The following is a 17,585-nucleotide window of genomic DNA, read 5'->3' on the forward strand; positions in this document are numbered from 1 at the left end:
CCTGTGTGTGTGTGGGGGTCTCACTGGGAGCCCCCAGGGTCAGAGCCCTGTGTGTGTGTGGGGGGGGGGGTCACTGGGAGCCCCCAGGGTCAGAGCCCTGTGTGTGTGTGGGGGTCTCACTGGGAGCCCCCAGGGTCAGAGCCCTGTGTGTGTGTGGGGGTCTCACTGGGAGCCCCCAGGGTCAGAGCCCTGTGTGTGTGTGGGGGTCTCACTGGGAGCCCCCAGGGTCAGAGCCCTGCGTGTGTGTGGGGGTCTCACTGGGAGCCCCCAGGGTCAGAGCCCTGTGTGTGGGGGGGGGGGTCACTGGGAGCCCCCAGGGTCAGAGCCCTGTGTGTGTGTGGGGGTCTCACTGGGAGCCCCCAGGGTCAGAGCCCTGTGTGTGTGTGGGGGTCTCACTGGGAGCCCCCAGGGTCAGAGCCCTGTGTGTGTGAACTTGAAAAGCTTGAAATGGCCATAAAAGATAACCAAAACCCGCTAGACGCCATAATAACAGAAAAAGAACTTCTTGAAAAACTCAAGGACCTGCGACCAGGAAAAGCTTGCGGGACAGACGGCATACTAAACGAGATGATTAAACACGCAGACGACAAACTGAAACTGGCTATCCTAAAACTCTTCAACTTGGTTCTGAGTGTCGGTTATTTCCCTGACATCTGGAACAAAGGACTCATAACACCCATATACAAAAGTGAGGACAAAATCGACCCAAACAACTATCGAGGCATCTGTGTAAACAGTAACCTGGGGAAGGTATTCTGTAGCATCATAAACAAAAGACTTATAAACTTCCTTGAAGAGCACAATGTCTTGAGTAAAAGCCAAATTGGATTCCTGCCAAACTATAGAACATCCGATCATATCTTCACCCTACAGACCCTAATTGACAAACACGTTCACCATAACAAAAGCAAAATCTACGCATGCTTTGTAGATTTCCAGAAGGCTTTCGACTCCATCTGGCATGACGGTTTATTCCTGAAACTTATCGAAAGCGGGGTAGGAGGGAAAACATATGATGTAATTAAATCAATGTATACAAACAATAAATGTGCAGTTAAAATTGGAGACAAACAAACAAAATACTTCCCACAGGGGCGGGGGGTGACGCAGGGCTCGCCAATCTCACCGACACTCTTTAATATTTACATTAATGGATTGGCAAAACTACTTGAACAATCTACAGCACCCGGCCTCACCCTATATGAATCCAAGGTTAAATTCCTCCTCTATGCCGACGACCTGGTTCTGCTGTCACCAACTAAGGAGGGTCTACAGCAGAACCTGGACCTGCTGGAGTCGTACTGCCAGACTTGGGCCCTGACAATAAATCCCCAAAAAACCAAAGTCCTTGTGTTCCAGCAAAGATCCAAACAACATGGACCCACAATAAATTTCACAGTAGGAACAACCAAAATTGAACAAACCACTCACTACACATACTTGGGCTTAAAAATCAGTTCTACGGGAAACTTCAAACTGGCTGTGAATGAACTGAAAGAGAAAGCAAGAAGGGCTTTCTATGCCATCAAAAAATCAATCCAAATAGAAATCCCAATTAGCATTTGGCTCAAAATTTTCAAATCAGTAATTGAACCAATTGCACTCTATGGCAGTGAGGTCTGGGGACCACTAACACAACAAGATTTTGCAAAATGGGACAAACACCCAATTGAGATCCTACATGCGGAATTCTGTAAAAGTATCCTCCGGACTCAAAGGAAAACAGTAAACAACGCATGCAGGGCGGAACTAGGCCAATACCCATTAATAATCACTATCCAAAAAAGAGCCACCAAATTTTGGAATCACCTACAAATGAGCAACCCCCAATGCTATCACTACGACGCCCTGAAATGCCAAGAGCTGACCATAAAGAAGAATACCCTCAGTCAACTAGTCCTGGGACTCAATAAAGTAACTAATAACAATACTAACAATAACCAGCCCCAGGACAGTGACAGGGTAACACAAAGAATTCGACCCAACACAATCGTCGCTAAGCAAAAGGAAAAATATCTGTCATATTGGGCAGAAACAACAAAAACCCAAAGCAAACTCAATTGCTACTTGGCCCTAAACAGACAATACAACATAGCTGATTACCTGACCATGGTAAAGGATAACAAACTGAGAAGAACCTTGACAAGGTACAGACTTAGCGAACATAGCCTAGCGATCGAAAAAGGCAGACACAGGCAGACCAGGCTACCAAGAGAAGACAGGATATGCTCTCACTGCAGTCAGGGAGTAGTTGAGACAGAGATGCACTTCCTCACAGCCTGTGGAAAATATCAGGGCATCAGAGAGAATTTCTATCAAAAATTCTCACAAATATGCCCTGAATTCAGAAATCTGACTGACAACCAAAAACTCCCATTCCTACTGGGGGAGGAGAGAAGCTGTATAACACTGGCGGCACACTATGTTACAGCTTGCCATGAACAGAGGGACAACCAGTAAACTAAGACAAGAGTATATATAAACAAGGCGAAAATATATTTACAAACTCAGGGATATACCTGTTTATACACTGTATGAATGGAACCGCGTTTATGTGTTCAACCATAAATGTATTTTGATGCTTTGGCAACATAAGATGTACCTTATCATGCCAATAAAGCGATTTGTATTGTATTGTATTGTATTGTGTGGGGGTCTCACTGGGAGCCCCCAGGGTCAGAGCCCTGTGTGTGTGTGGGGGGGGGGGGTCACTGGGAGCCCCCAGGGTCAGAGCCCTGTGTGTGTGTGTGTGGGGGTCTCACTGGGAGCCCCCAGGGTCAGAGTCCTGTGTGTGTGTGGGGGTCTCACTGGGAGCCCCCAGGGTCAGAGCCCTGTGTGTGTGTGTGTGGGGGTCTCACTGGGAGCCCCCAGGGTCAGAGCCCTGTGTGTGTGTGGGGGGGGGGTCACTGGGAGCCCCCAGGGTCAGAGCCCTGTGTGTGTGTGGGGGTCTCACTGGGAGCCCCCAGGGTCAGAGCCCTGTGTGTGTGTGGGGGTCTCACTGGGAGCCCCCAGGGTCAGAGCCCTGTGTGTGTGTGGGGGGTCACTGGGAGCCCCCAGGGTCAGAGCCCTGCGTGTGTGTGGGGGTCTCACTGGGAGCCCCCAGGGTCAGAGCCCTGTGTGTAGGGGGGGGTCACTGGGAGCCCCCAGGGTCAGAGCCCTGCGTGTGTGTGGGGGTCTCACTGGGAGCCCCCAGGGTCAGAGCCCTGTGTGTGTGTGGGGGGGGGGCACTGGGAGCCCCCAGGGTCAGAGCCCTGTGTGTGTGGAGGAGGGGGGGGGGGGTCACTGGGAGCCCCCAGGGTCAGAGCCCTGTGTGTGTGTGTGTGGGGGGGTCGCTGGGAGCCCCCAGGGTCAGAGCCCTGTGTGTGGGGGGGAGGTCACTGGGAGCCCCCAGGGTCAGAGCCCTGTGTGTGGGGGTCACTGGGAGCCCCCAGGGTCAGAGCCCTGTGTGTGTGGGGGAGGTGGGGGGTCACCGGGAGCCCCCAGGGTCAGAGCCCTGTGTGTGTGTGTGTGTGGGGGTCGCTGGGAGCCCCCAGGGTCAGAGCCCTGTGTGTGGGGGGGAGGTCACTGGGAGCCCCCAGGGTCAGAGCCCTGTGTGTGGGGGTCACTGGGAGCCCCCAGGGTCAGAGCCCTGTGTGTGGGGTCACTGGGAGCCCCCAGGGTCAGAGCCCTGTGTGTGGGGTCACTGGGAGCCCCCAGGGTCAGAGCCATGTGTGTGTGGGGTCACTGGGAGCCCCCAGGGTTAGAGCCGTGTGTGTGGGGGGGTCACTGGGAGCCCCCAGGGTCAGAGCCCTGTGTGTGGGGTCACTGGGAGCCCCCAGGGTCAGAGCCCTGTGTGTGGGGCCACTGGGAGCCCCCAGGGTCAGAGCCCTGTGTGTGGGGGGGGGGGGGTCTCACTGGGAGCCTCCAGGGTCAGAGCCCTGTGTGTGGGGGGTCACTGGGAGCTCCCAGGGTCAGAGCCCTGTGTGGGGGAGTCACTGGGAGCCCCCAGGGTCAGAGCCCTGTGTGTGGGGGGGGGGGGGGTCTCACTGGGAGCCTCCAGGGTCAGAGCCCTGTGTGTGTGTGGGGGTCTCACTGGGAGCCTCCAGGGTCAGAGCCCTGTGTGGGGGGGGGAGTCACTGGGAGCCCCAGGGTCAGAGCCCTGTGTGTGGGGGAGGGGGGTCATTGGGAGCCCCCAGGGTCAGAGCCCTGTGTGTGGGGGGATCACTGGGAGCCCCCAGGGTCAGAGCCCTGTGTGTGGGGGTCTCACTGGGAGCCACCAGGGTCAGAGCCCTGTGTGGGGGGGGGTCACTGGGAGCCCCCAGGGTCAGAGCCCTGTGTGTGTGGGGTCACTGGGAGCCCCCAGGGTCAGAGCCCTGTGTGTGGGGTCACTGGGAGCCCCCCAGGGTCAGAGCCCTGTGTGTGGGGTCACTGGGAGCCCCCCAGGGTCAGAGCCTTGTGTGTGTGAAATCCTTATATATTTCGACCTGGAATATCCAAGGTCTACGCTCTTCACTGCGAGAAGTGAAGAGTAGGACCCCAGAGTTCATAGAGGAAACTAAAGATCTAGATATTATCATTTTACAGGAAACTTGGTATAAAGGAAAAGGACACACCGGCTGTCCCCAAGGGTACACTGAGCTAGTGGTCCCCTCCAATAAATTACCAAGTGTAACCCAAGGCAGAGACTCCGGAGGCATACTGATCTGGTTTAAAACAGAACTTAAGAATTACATCAAATTTATAAAAAAGGGCGAAAACCATATGTGGCTCAAACTTGAGAGGGAGATTATCTCAAACACCCAAGATGTTTACATTTGCGCACTTTATATCCCTCCAATCGATTCCCCGTACTACAAAGAGGACACCTTCTCCAACATGGAGGGGGAAATTATCCAATACCAGGCCCAGGGGAACGTGTTGATCTGTGGGGACCTCAATTCAAGAACGGGCGAAGAACCAGACTTCACCAATAATCAGGGAAACAATTACGTATTCGGGAATAACCACTTTGACATCCCTTCCCTTCCATACAGGCATAATTGCGACAAGCAGTCAAATACCAATGGTAAACAGCTACTACAGCTCTGTCGAAACCTGGGTCTGTACATTGTCAATGGTAGGTTCATAGGAGACCTCCTAGGAAGATCGACCTACTGCTCACCTCTTGGCTGCAGCACAGTAGACTATATGATTACAGACTTGGACCCATCCTCTTTCAGAGCATTCACAGTCAAACCACAAACAACACTGTCAGATCACAGTCAAATTACTATGTTTCTCAAAAAGACAGAAACAAACAACATAGAAACACAACCCAGTAAACTGTACAACACCAAAAAATCGTACAGATGGGCCAAAAACGACACGGAAAAATACCAGAAAACAATTAGCAATGCATCAACTCAAGCTCTCTTAGACACCTTTCTGGATAACATATACACTCACAATAAAGAAGGCGTAAACCGGGCAGTTAGTAAACTAAACAATATTTTTGATAATTTGGCAACAAATGCAAACTTGAAAACTCGCAAGAACAAACCCAAAACAAAAAACTATGAAAAATGGTTTGACCATGATTGCCATAACATGAGGAAAAAACTTAGAAAACTATCAAACCAAAAACACAGACATCCAGAAAACGAGGAATTACGCCTTACTTATTGTCAGACGCTAACACAATACAGAAACACACTCAGGACCAAAAAAGAGCAATTTATTAAGAATACACTCAGCTCCATGGAGGAATCCATTGAGTCGAATTGTTTCTGGGACAACTTGAAAACACTACACAAAAAACAACACGACGATTTGTCCATTCAAAATGGGGACACATGGGTAAACCACTTTGAAAAATTATACCAGAAAAACACACTAGGACCAGAGCAACACCAAATACGCAAAAAACTTGAAAAGCTTGAAATGGCCATAAAAGATAACCAAAACCCGCTAGACGCCATAATAACAGAAAAAGAACTTCTTGAAAAACTCAAGGACCTGCGACCAGGAAAAGCTTGCGGGACAGACGGCATACTAAATGAGATGATTAAACACGCAGACGACAAACTGAAACTGGCTATCCTAAAACTCTTCAACTTGGTTCTGAGTGTCGGTTATTTCCCTGACATCTGGAACAAAGGACTCATAACACCCATATACAAAAGTGGGGACAAAATCGACCCAAACAACTATCGAGGCATCTGTGTAAACAGTAACCTGGGGAAGGTATTCTGTAGCATCATAAACAAAAGACTTATAAACTTCCTTGAAGAGCACAATGTCTTGAGTAAAAGCCAAATTGGATTCCTGCCAAACTATAGAACATCCGATCATATCTTCACCCTACAGACCCTAATTGACAAACACGTTCACCATAACAAAAGCAAAATCTACGCATGCTTTGTAGATTTCCAGAAGGCTTTCGACTCCATCTGGCATGACGGTTTATTCCTGAAACTTATCGAAAGCGGGGTAGGAGGTAAAACATATGATGTAATTAAATCAATGTATACAAACAATAAATGTGCAGTTAAAATTGGAGACAAACAAACAAAATACTTCCCACAGGGGCGGGGGGTGACGCAGGGCTCGCCAATCTCACCGACACTCTTTAATATTTACATTAATGGATTGGCAAAACTACTTGAACAATCTACAGCACCCGGCCTCACCCTATATGAATCCAAGGTTAAATTCCTCCTCTATGCCGACGACCTGGTTCTGCTGTCACCAACTAAGGAGGGTCTACAGCAGAACCTGGACCTGCTGGAGTCGTACTGCCAGACTTGGGCCCTGACAATAAATCCCCAAAAAACCAAAGTCCTTGTGTTCCAGCAAAGATCCAAACAACATGGACCCACAATAAATTTCACAGTAGGAACAACCAAAATTGAACAAACCACTCACTACACATACTTGGGCTTAAAAATCAGTTCTACGGGAAACTTCAAACTGGCTGTGAATGAACTGAAAGAGAAAGCAAGAAGGGCTTTCTATGCCATCAAAAAATCAATCCAAATAGAAATCCCAATTAGCATTTGGCTCAAAATTTTCAAATCAGTAATTGAACCAATTGCACTCTATGGCAGTGAGGTCTGGGGACCACTAACACAACAAGATTTTGCAAAATGGGACAAACACCCAATTGAGATCCTACATGCGGAATTCTGTAAAAGTATCCTCCGGACTCAAAGGAAAACAGTAAACAACGCATGCAGGGCGGAACTAGGCCAATACCCATTAATAATCACTATCCAAAAAAGAGCCACCAAATTTTGGAATCACCTACAAATGAGCAACCCCCAATGCTATCACTACGACGCCCTGAAATGCCAAGAGCTGACCATAAAGAAGAATACCCTCAGTCAACTAGTCCTGGGACTCAATAAAGTAACTAATAACAATACTAACAATAACCAGCCCCAGGACAGTGACAGGGTAACACAAAGAATTCGACCCAACACAATCGTCGCTAAGCAAAAGGAAAAATATCTGTCATATTGGGCAGAAACAACAAAAACCCAAAGCAAACTCAATTGCTACTTGGCCCTAAACAGACAATACAACATAGCTGATTACCTGACCATGGTAAAGGATAACAAACTGAGAAGAACCTTGACAAGGTACAGACTTAGCGAACATAGCCTAGCGATCGAAAAAGGCAGACACAGGCAGACCAGGCTGCCAAGAGAAGACAGGATATGCTCTCACTGCAGTCAGGGAGTAGTTGAGACAGAGATGCACTTCCTCACAGCCTGTGGAAAATATCAGGGCATCAGAGAGAATTTCTATCAAAAATTCTCACAAATATGCCCTGAATTCAGAAATCTGACTGACAACCAAAAACTCCCATTCCTACTGGGGGAGGAGAGAAGCTGTGTAACACTGGCGGCACACTATGTTACAGCTTGCCATGAACAGAGGGACAACCAGTAAACTAAGACAAGAGTATATATAAACAAGGCGAAAATATATTTATAAACTCAGGGATATACCTGTTTATACACTGTATGAATGGAACCGCGTTTATGTGTTCAACCATAAATGTATTTTGATGCTTTGGCAACATAAGATGTACCTTATCATGCCAATAAAGCGATTTGTATTGTATTGTATTATTGTATTGTGTGGGGTCACTGGGAGCTCCCAGGGTCAGAGCCCTGTGTGTGGGGTCACTGGGAGCCCCCAGGGTCAGAGCCCTGTGTGTGGGGGTCTCACTGGGAGCTCCCAGGGTCATAGCCCTGTGTGTGGGGAGTGTCTCACTGGGAGCCCCCAGGGTCAGAGCCCTGTGTGGGCAGGGTCACTGGGAGCCCCCAGGGTCAGAGCCCTGTGTGTGTGGGGTCACTGGGAGCCCCCAGGGTCAGAGCCCTGTGTGTGGGGTCACTGGGAGCCCCCCAGGGTCAGAGCCCTGTGTGTGTGGGGTCACTGGGAGCTCCCAGGATCAGAGCCCTGTGTGTGGGGGGGGGTCACTGGGAGCTCCCAGGGTCATAGCCCTGTGTGTGGGGAGTGTCTCACTGGGAGCCCCCAGGGTCAGAGCCCTGTGTGTGGGGTTACTGGGAGCCCCCCAGGGTCAGAGCCCTGTGTGTGTGGGGTCACTGGGAGCTCCCAGGGTCAGAGCCCTGTGTGTGGGGGGGGGTCACTGGGAGCTCCCAGGGTCATAGCCCTGTGTGTGGGGAGTGTCTCACTGGGAGCCCCCAGGGTCAGAGCCCTGTGTGTGGGGAGTGTCTCACTGGGAGCTCCCAGGGTCATAGCCCTGTGTGTGGGGAGTGTCTCACTGGGAGCCCCCAGGGTCAGAGCCCTGTGTGGGGGGGGGGTCACTGGGAGCCCCCAGGGTCAGAGCCCTGTGTGTGTGGGGTCACTGGGAGCCCCCAGGGTCAGAGCCCTGTGTGTGGGGTCACTGGGAGCTCCCAGGGTCATAGCCCTGTGTGTGGGGAGTGTCTCACTGGGAGCCCCCAGGGTCAGAGCCCTGTGTGTGGGGTCACTGGGAGCCCCCCAGGGTCAGAGCCCTGTGTGTGTGTGGGGGTCTCACTGGGAGCCCCCAGGGTCAGAGCCCTGTGTGTGTGGGGTCACTGGGAGCTCCCAGGGTCAGAGCCCTGTGTGTGGGGTCACTGGGAGCCCCCAGGGTCAGAGCCCTGTGTGTGGGGGGGTCACTGGGAGCCCCCAGGGTCAGAGCCCTGTGTGTGGGGGGGTCACTGGGAGCTCCCAGGGTCATAGCCCTGTGTGTGGGGAGTGTCTCACTGGGAGCCCCCAGGGTCAGAGCCCTGTGTGTGTGTGTGGGGTCTCACTGGGAGCCCCCAGGGTCAGAGCCCTGTGTGTGGGGGGGGGGTCACTGGGAGCTCCCAGGGTCATAGCCCTGTGTGTGGGGAGTGTCTCACTGGGAGCCCCCAGGGTCAGAGCCCTGTGTGTGTGTGTGGGGTCTCACTGGGAGCTCCCACCCCCAGGTTCGGCAGGGGTGGTGGAGGAGGGGGGGGGGGGGATGTGTTTGGCTCTGAAAACCGCCGCCGAGTTTGTGCCGGTACCAGCAAGAATCCAACAACATATTCGGAGTGACAGCAGCAGAACGCGTGCAGCCTTGGGCCCAAATACAGGAGGCCCAGAGCTTGGACCAGTTGAACTTTCAACCTCGTGTTGCTTGCGTGTGCCAGAATTTTTTTTCCCATTCTTCAGCCATGTTCCCAAAAATCCACTCCGTGGAAACATAATCCTTTTGTTTTCTGGAATTTCCTGTCAGCCTTTCCAAAAAATGCTCTCCGTTTGCTCTCTGGAAACTCTGCAGTTTAAGCAGTTTCCCTGAACTCTTTTTTCCTTGTGCCTTTGCAGACTGTAATTTGCACCCGCTCTTCTCACCCTGCCCTCCGGGCTGTCTGACGTAACCATTGTGTGTGTGATAGCCTCCAGCTACTTACTCTCCATTCCCCTCCCCCTTTCTCCCGACGGAGCCGGCTTTACTGGGTACAGCCCAACACTCATCGTCTCCCCACCCACCCCCTCGTCTCGTCTTGTGTGTGTCTAGACAGTGGCCGAGAGAGAGCAGGCTATTTGACTGCATAATGTGCCTCCATCAACTTGACGCATGCAAACCTCTGCAGCTCGTATCTTAAATCACAACAAGTCCCGCTCACCCCTGTGCTCGCTGACCTACATTGGCTCCCAACCCGGCAACACCTCCATTTTAAATTTCTCATCCTTGTTTTCAAATTCCTCCATGGCCTCGATCCTCCCTATCGCTGTAATCTCCTTCAGCCCCACAACCCTCCGATATAGCTGCATTCCTCCAATTCTGGCCTCTTGAGCAACCCCGATTATAATCACTCCACCATTGACGGCCGTGCCTTCAGCTGCCTGGGCCCTAAGCGCTGGAATTTCCGCCCTAAACCTCTCCGCCTCTCTCTCCTCCTTTAAGATGCTCACTACAGAGAGTGACTCACAACTCCAGCTCACTACAGAGAGTGACTCACAACTCGAACTCACGAGAGAGTGACTCACAACTCCAGCTCACTGGAGAGTGACTCACAACTCCAACTCACTAGAGAGTGACTCACAACTCCAGCTCCCTGGAGAGTGACTCACAACTCCAACTCACTAGAGAGTCACTAACAACTCCAGCTCACTACAGAGAGTGACTCACAACTCCAACTCCCTAGAGAGTGACTCACAACTCCAGCTCACTGCAGAGAGTGACTCACAACTCCAGCTCACTACAGAGAGTGACTCACATCTCCAGCTCACTACAGAGAGTGACTCACAACTCCAGCTCACCACAGAGAGTGACTCACATCTCCAGCTCACTACAGAGAGTGACGGACAACTCCTGCTGACTACAGAGTGTGACTCACAACTCCAACTCACTAGAGAGTGACTCACAACTCCAGCTCACTACAGAGAGTGACCCACAACTCCAGCCCACTAGAGAGTGATGCACAACTCCAGCTCACTATAGAGAGTGATGCGCAATTCCAGCTCACTACAGAGTGTCTCACAACTCCAGCTCACTACAGAGAGTGACTCAAAACTCCAGCTCACTACAGAGTGACTCACAACTCCAGCTCACTACAGAGAGTGACTCACAACTCCAGCTCACTAGAGAGAGTGACTCACAACTCCAGCTCACTACAGAGAGTGACTCACAACTCCAGCTCACGACAGAGAGTGACTCACAACTCCAGCTCACTACAGAGAGTGACTCACAACTCCAGCTCACTACAGAGTGACTCACAACTCCAGCTCACTACAGACAGTGACTCACAACTCCAGCTCACTACAGAGAGTGACTCACAACTCCAGCTCACCACAGAGAGTGACTCACAACTCCAGCTCACTACACAGTGACTCAGAACTCCAGCTCACTACAGAGAGTGAGTTACAACTCCAGCTCACTACAGAGAGTGACTCACAACTCCAGCTCACTACAGAGAGTGACGCACAACTCCAGCTCACTACACACAGTGACTCACAACTCCAGCTCACTACAGAGAGTGACTCACAACTCCAGCTCACTACAGAGAGTGACTCACAACTCCAGCTCACTACAGAGAGTGACTCACAACTCCAGCTCACTACAGAGAGTGACTCACAACTCCAGCTCACTGCAGAGAGTGACTCACAACTCCAGCTCACGAGAGAGTGTCTCACAACTCCAACTCACTACAGAGTGACTGACAACTCCAGCTCACTACAGAGAGTGACTCACAACTCCAGCTCACTACAGAGTGACTCACAACTCCAGCTCACCAGAGAGTGACTCACAACTCCAGCTCACTACAGAGAGTGACGCACAACTCCAGCTCATTACAGAGAGTGACGCACAACTCCAGCTCACTAGAGAGTGACTCACAACTCCAGCTCACTACAGAGTGACTCACAACTCCAGCTCACTAGAGAGAGTGACTCACAACTCCAGCTAACTACAGAGAGTGAGTTACAACTCCAGCTCACTGCAGAGAGTGACTCACAACTCCAGCTCACTACAGAGAGTTAGTTACAAATCCAGCTCACTACAGAGAGTGACTCACAACTCCAGCTCACTACAGAGAGTGACTCACAACTCCAGCTCACTACAGAGAGTGAGTTGTAACTCCAGCTCACTACAGAGAGTGACTCACAACTCCAGCTCACTACAGAGAGAGTTACAACTCCAGCTCATTACAGAGAGTGACTCACAACTCCAGCTCACCAGAGTGACTCACAACTCCAGCTCACTAGAGAGTGACTCACAACTCCAGCTCACTACAGAGTGACTCACAACTCCAGCTCACTAGAGAGAGTGATTCACAACTCCAGCTCACTAGAGAGTGACTCACAACTCAATCTAGCTACAGAGAGTGAGTTACAACTCCAGCTCACTGCAGAGAGTGACTCACAACTCCAGCTCACTACAGAGAGTGACTCACAACTCCAGCTCACTACAGAGGGTGACTCACAACTCCAGCTCACTACAGAGAGTGACGCACAACTCCAGCTCACTAGAGAGTGACTCACAACTCCAGCTCACTACACAGAGTGACGCACAACTCCAGCTCACTAGAGAGTGACTCACAACTCCAGCTCACTACAGAGTGACGCACAACTCCAGCTCACTACAGAGTGACTCACAACCCCAGCTCACAACAGAGAGTGATTCACAAATCCAGCTCACTACAGAGTGACTCACAATTCCAGCTCACTACAGAGAGCGACGCACAACTCCAGCTCACTACAGAGTGACGCACAACTCCAGCTCACTACAGAGAGTGACTCACAACTCCAGCTCACTACAGAGTGACTCACAATTCCAGCTCACAACAGAGAGTGATTCACAACTCCAGCTCACTACAGAGAGTGACTCACAACTCCAGCTCACTACAGAGAGTGACTTACAAGTCCAGCTCACTATAGAGAGTGACTCACAACTCCAGCTCACTGCAGAGAGTGACGCACAAATCCAACTCACTACAGAGTGACTCACAACTCCAACTGACTAGAGTGACTAACAACTCCAGCTCACTAAAGAGAGTGACTCACAACTCCAGCGCACTAGAGAGTGACTCACAACTCCAGCTCACTAGAGAGCGACTCAAAACTCCTACTCACTACAGAGAGTGACTCACAACTCCAGCTCAGTACAGAGTGACTCAAAAATCCAGCTCACCACAGAGATTGGCGCACAACTCCAGCTCACTACAGAGGGTGACTCACAACTCCAGCTCACTAGAGAGTGACGCACAACTCCAGCTCACTAGAGAGTGACGCACAACTCCAGCTCACTACACAGAGGGACGCACAGCTCCAGCTCACTAGAGAGTGACTCACAACCCCAGCTCACTACACAGAGTGACGCACAACTCCAGCTCACTACACAGAGTGACTCACAACTCCAGCTCACTACAGAGTGACTCACAACTCCAGCTCACTACAGAGAGTGACTCACAACTCCAGCTCACTACAGAGAGTGATTCACAACTCCAGCTCACTACAGAGTGACTCACAACTCCAGCTCACTACAGTGACTCTCAACTCCAGCTCACTACAGAGTGACTCACAACTCCAGCTCACTACAGAGAGTGACTCACAACTACAGCTCACTACAGAGAGTGACTCACAACTCCTGCTCATTACAGGAGGGACTCACAACTCCAGCTCACTACAGAGAATGACTCACAACTCCAGCTCACTAGAGAGTGACCCACAACTTCAGATCACTAGAGAGTGACTCACAACTCCAGCTCACTACAAGAGAGTGACTCACAACTCCAGCTCACTAGAGAGTGACTTACAACTCCAGCTCACTACAGAGAGTGACGCACTCCAGCTCACTAGAGATTGACTCACAACTCCAGCTCACTAGAGAGAGTGACTCACAACTCCAGCTCACTACAAGAGTGACTCACAACTCCAGCTCACTACAGAGAGTGATTAACAACTCCAGCTCACTAGAGAGTGACTCACAACTCCAGCTCACTACAGAGAGTGACTCACAACTCCAGCTCACTACAAGAGTGACTCACAACTCCAGCTCACTACCGAGTGACTCACAACTCCAGCTCACTACAGAGTGACTCACAACTCCAGCTCACTACAGAGTGACTCACAACTCCAGCTCACTACAGAGTGACTCACAACTCCAGCTCACTACACATAGTGACTCACAACTCCAGCACACTGCAGAGAGTGACTCACAACTCCAGCTCACTACAGAGAGTGACTCACAACTGCAACTCACTAGAGAGTGACTCACAACTCCACCTCACTACAGAGTGACTCACAACTCCAGCTCACTACAGAGAGTGACGCACAACGCCAGCTCACTACAAGAGAGTGACTCACAACTCCAACTCACTACAGAGAGTGACTCACAACTCCAGTTCACTACACAGAGTGACTCACAACTCCAGCTCACTTCAGAGAGTGACTCACAACTCCAGCTCACTACAGAGTGACTCACAATTCCAGCTCATTACAGAGAGTGAGTCACAACTCCAGCTCACTACAGACAGTGACTCACAACTCCAGCTCACTACAGAGTGACTCACAACTCCAGCTCACGACAGAGTGACTCACAACTCCAGCTCACGACAGAGTGACTCACAATTCCAGCTCACTACAGAGTGACTCACAACTCCAGCTCACTACAGAGAGTGACTCACAACTCCAGCTCACTACACACAGTGACACACAACTCCAGCTCACTACAGAGAGTGGCTCACAATTCCAGCTCACTAGAGAGTGACTCACAACTCCAGCTCACTACAGAGAGTGACTCACAACTCCAGCTCACTACAGAGAGCGACTCACAACTCCAGCTCACCACAGAGAGTGACTCACAACTCCAGCTCACTACACAGTGACTCACAACTCCAGCTCCCTACAGAGAGTGACGCACAACTCCAGCTCACTACACACAGTGACTCACAACTCCAGCTCACGACAGAGAGTGACTCACAACGTCAGCTCACTACAGAGAGTGACTCACAACTCCAGCTCACTACAGAGAGTGACTCACAACTCCAGCTCACGACAGAGTGACTCACAACTCCAACTCACGAGAGAGAGTGACTCACAACTCCAGCTCACTACAGTGACTCACAACTCCAGCTCACTACATAGAGTGACTCACAACTCCAGCTCACTACAGAGAGTGACTCACAATTCCAGCTCATTACAGAGAGTGACTCACAACTCCAGCTCACTGCAGAGAGTGACTCACAACTCCAGCTCACTACAGAGTGACTCACAATTCCAGCTCACTACAGAGTGACTCACAACGCCAGCTCACTACAGAGAGTGACTCACAACTCCAGCTCACTACACACAGTGACTCACAACTCCAGCTCACTACAGAGAGTGGCTCACAACTCCAGCTCACCAGAGAGTGACTCACAACTCCAGCTCACTACAGAGAGTGATGCACAACTCCAGCTCACTACAGAGATTGACGCACAACTCCAGCTCATTACAGAGAGTGACTCACAACTCCAGCTCACTACAGAGAGTGACGCACAACTCCAGCTCACTAGAGAGTGACTCACAACTCCAGCTCACTACAGAGTGACTCACAACTCCAGCTCACTAGAGAGAGTGATACACAACTCCAGCTCACTAGAGAGTGACTCACAACTCCAGCTAACTACAGAGAGTGAGTTACAATTCCAGCTCACTGCAGAGAGTGACTCACAACTCCAGCTCACTACAGAGAGTGACTCACAACTCCAGCTCACTAGAGAGAGTGACTCACAACTCCAGCTCACTACAGAGAGTGACTCACAACTCCAGCTCACTGCAGAGTGACGCACAACTCCAGCTCACCAGAGAGTGACTCACAACTCCAGCTCACTAGAGTGACTCACAACTCCAGCACACTAGAGTGACGCACAACTCCAGCTCACAACAGAGAGTGACGCACAACTCCAGCTCACTACAGAGTGACTCACAACTCCAGCTCACTACAGAGTGACGCACAACTCCAGCTCACTACAGAGAGTGACTCACAACTCCAGCTCACTACAGAGAGTGACTCACAACTCCAGCTCACTACAGAGTGAGTCAAAACTCCGGCTCACTGCAGAGTGACGCACAACTCCAGCGCACTACAGAGTGACTCACAACTCCAGCTCACTACAGAGTGACTCACAACTCCAGCTCACTAGAGTGTGACTCACAACTCCAGCTCACTAGAGAGTGACTCACAACTCCAGCTCACGAGAGAGTGACTCACAACTCCAGCTAACTACAGAGAGTGACTCACAAATCCAGCTCACTACGGAGTGATGCACAACTCCAGCTCACTACAGAGTGACGCACAACTCCAGCGCACTACAGAGTGACTCACAACTCCAGCTCACTACAGAGTGACTCTCAACTCCAGCTCACTAGAGTGTGACTCACAACTCCAGCTCACAACAGAATGACTCACAACTCCAGCTCACTACAGAGAGTGACTCACAACTCCAGCTCACGACAGAGAGTGACTCACAACTCCAGCTCACTACAGAGAGTGACTCACAACTCCAGCTCACTACAGAGTGACTCACAACTCCAGCTCACTACAGACAGTGACTCACAACTCCAGCTCACTACAGAGAGTGACTCACAACTCCAGCTCACCACAGAGAGTGACTCACAACTCCAGCTCACTACAGAGAGTGACTCACAACTCCAGCTCATTACAGAGTGACTCACAACTCCAGCTCACTAGAGAGTGACGCACAACTCCAGCTCACTAGAGAGTGACTCACAACTCCAGCTCACTAGAGAGTGACTCACAACTCCAGCTCACTACAGAGAGTGACTCGCAACTCCAGCTCACTGCAGAGTGACTCACAACTCCAGCTCACTACAGAGAGTGACTCACAACTCCAGCTCACTACAGAGAGTGACTCACAACTCCAGCTCACTACAGAGTGAGTCACAACTCCAGCGCACTACAGAGTGACGCACAACTCCAACGCACTACAGAGTGACTCACAACTCCAGCTCACTACAGAGTGACTCACAACTCCAGCTCACTAGAGTGTGACTCACAACTCCAGCTCACTACAGAGAGTGACTCACAACTCCAGCTCACTACAGAGAGTGATGCACAACTCCAGCTCACTACAGAGAGTGACGCACAACTCCAGCTCATTACAGAGAGTGACTCACAACTCCAGCTCACTACAGAGAGTGATGCACAACTCCAGCTCACTAGAGAGTGACTCACAACTCCAGCTCACTACAGAGTGACTCACAACTCCAGCTCACTAGAGAGAGTGATTCACAACTCCAGCTCACTGGAGAGTGACTCACAACTCCAGCTAACTACAGAGAGTGAGTTACAACTCCAGCTCACTGCAGAGAGTGACTCACAACTCCAGCTCACTACAGAGAGTGACTCACAACTCCAGCTCACCAGAGAGTGACTCACAACTCCAGCTCGCTACAGAGAGTGACTCACAACTCCAGCTCACTGCAGAGTGACTCACAACTCCAGCTCACTAGAGAGAGTGACTCACAACTCCAGCTCACTAAAAGAGAGTGACGCACAACTCCAGCTCACTACACAGAGTGACTCACAACTCCAGCTCACTACAGAGTGACTGACAACTCCAGCTCACTACAGAGAGTGACTCACAACTCCGGCTCAGTACAGAGAGTGA

The sequence above is a fragment of the Somniosus microcephalus genome, chromosome 12 (genome assembly GCF_052327205.1).
Source record: "Somniosus microcephalus isolate GS21.2 chromosome 12, FLI_Smic_1.0, whole genome shotgun sequence".
NCBI lineage: Eukaryota > Metazoa > Chordata > Chondrichthyes > Squaliformes > Somniosidae > Somniosus > Somniosus microcephalus.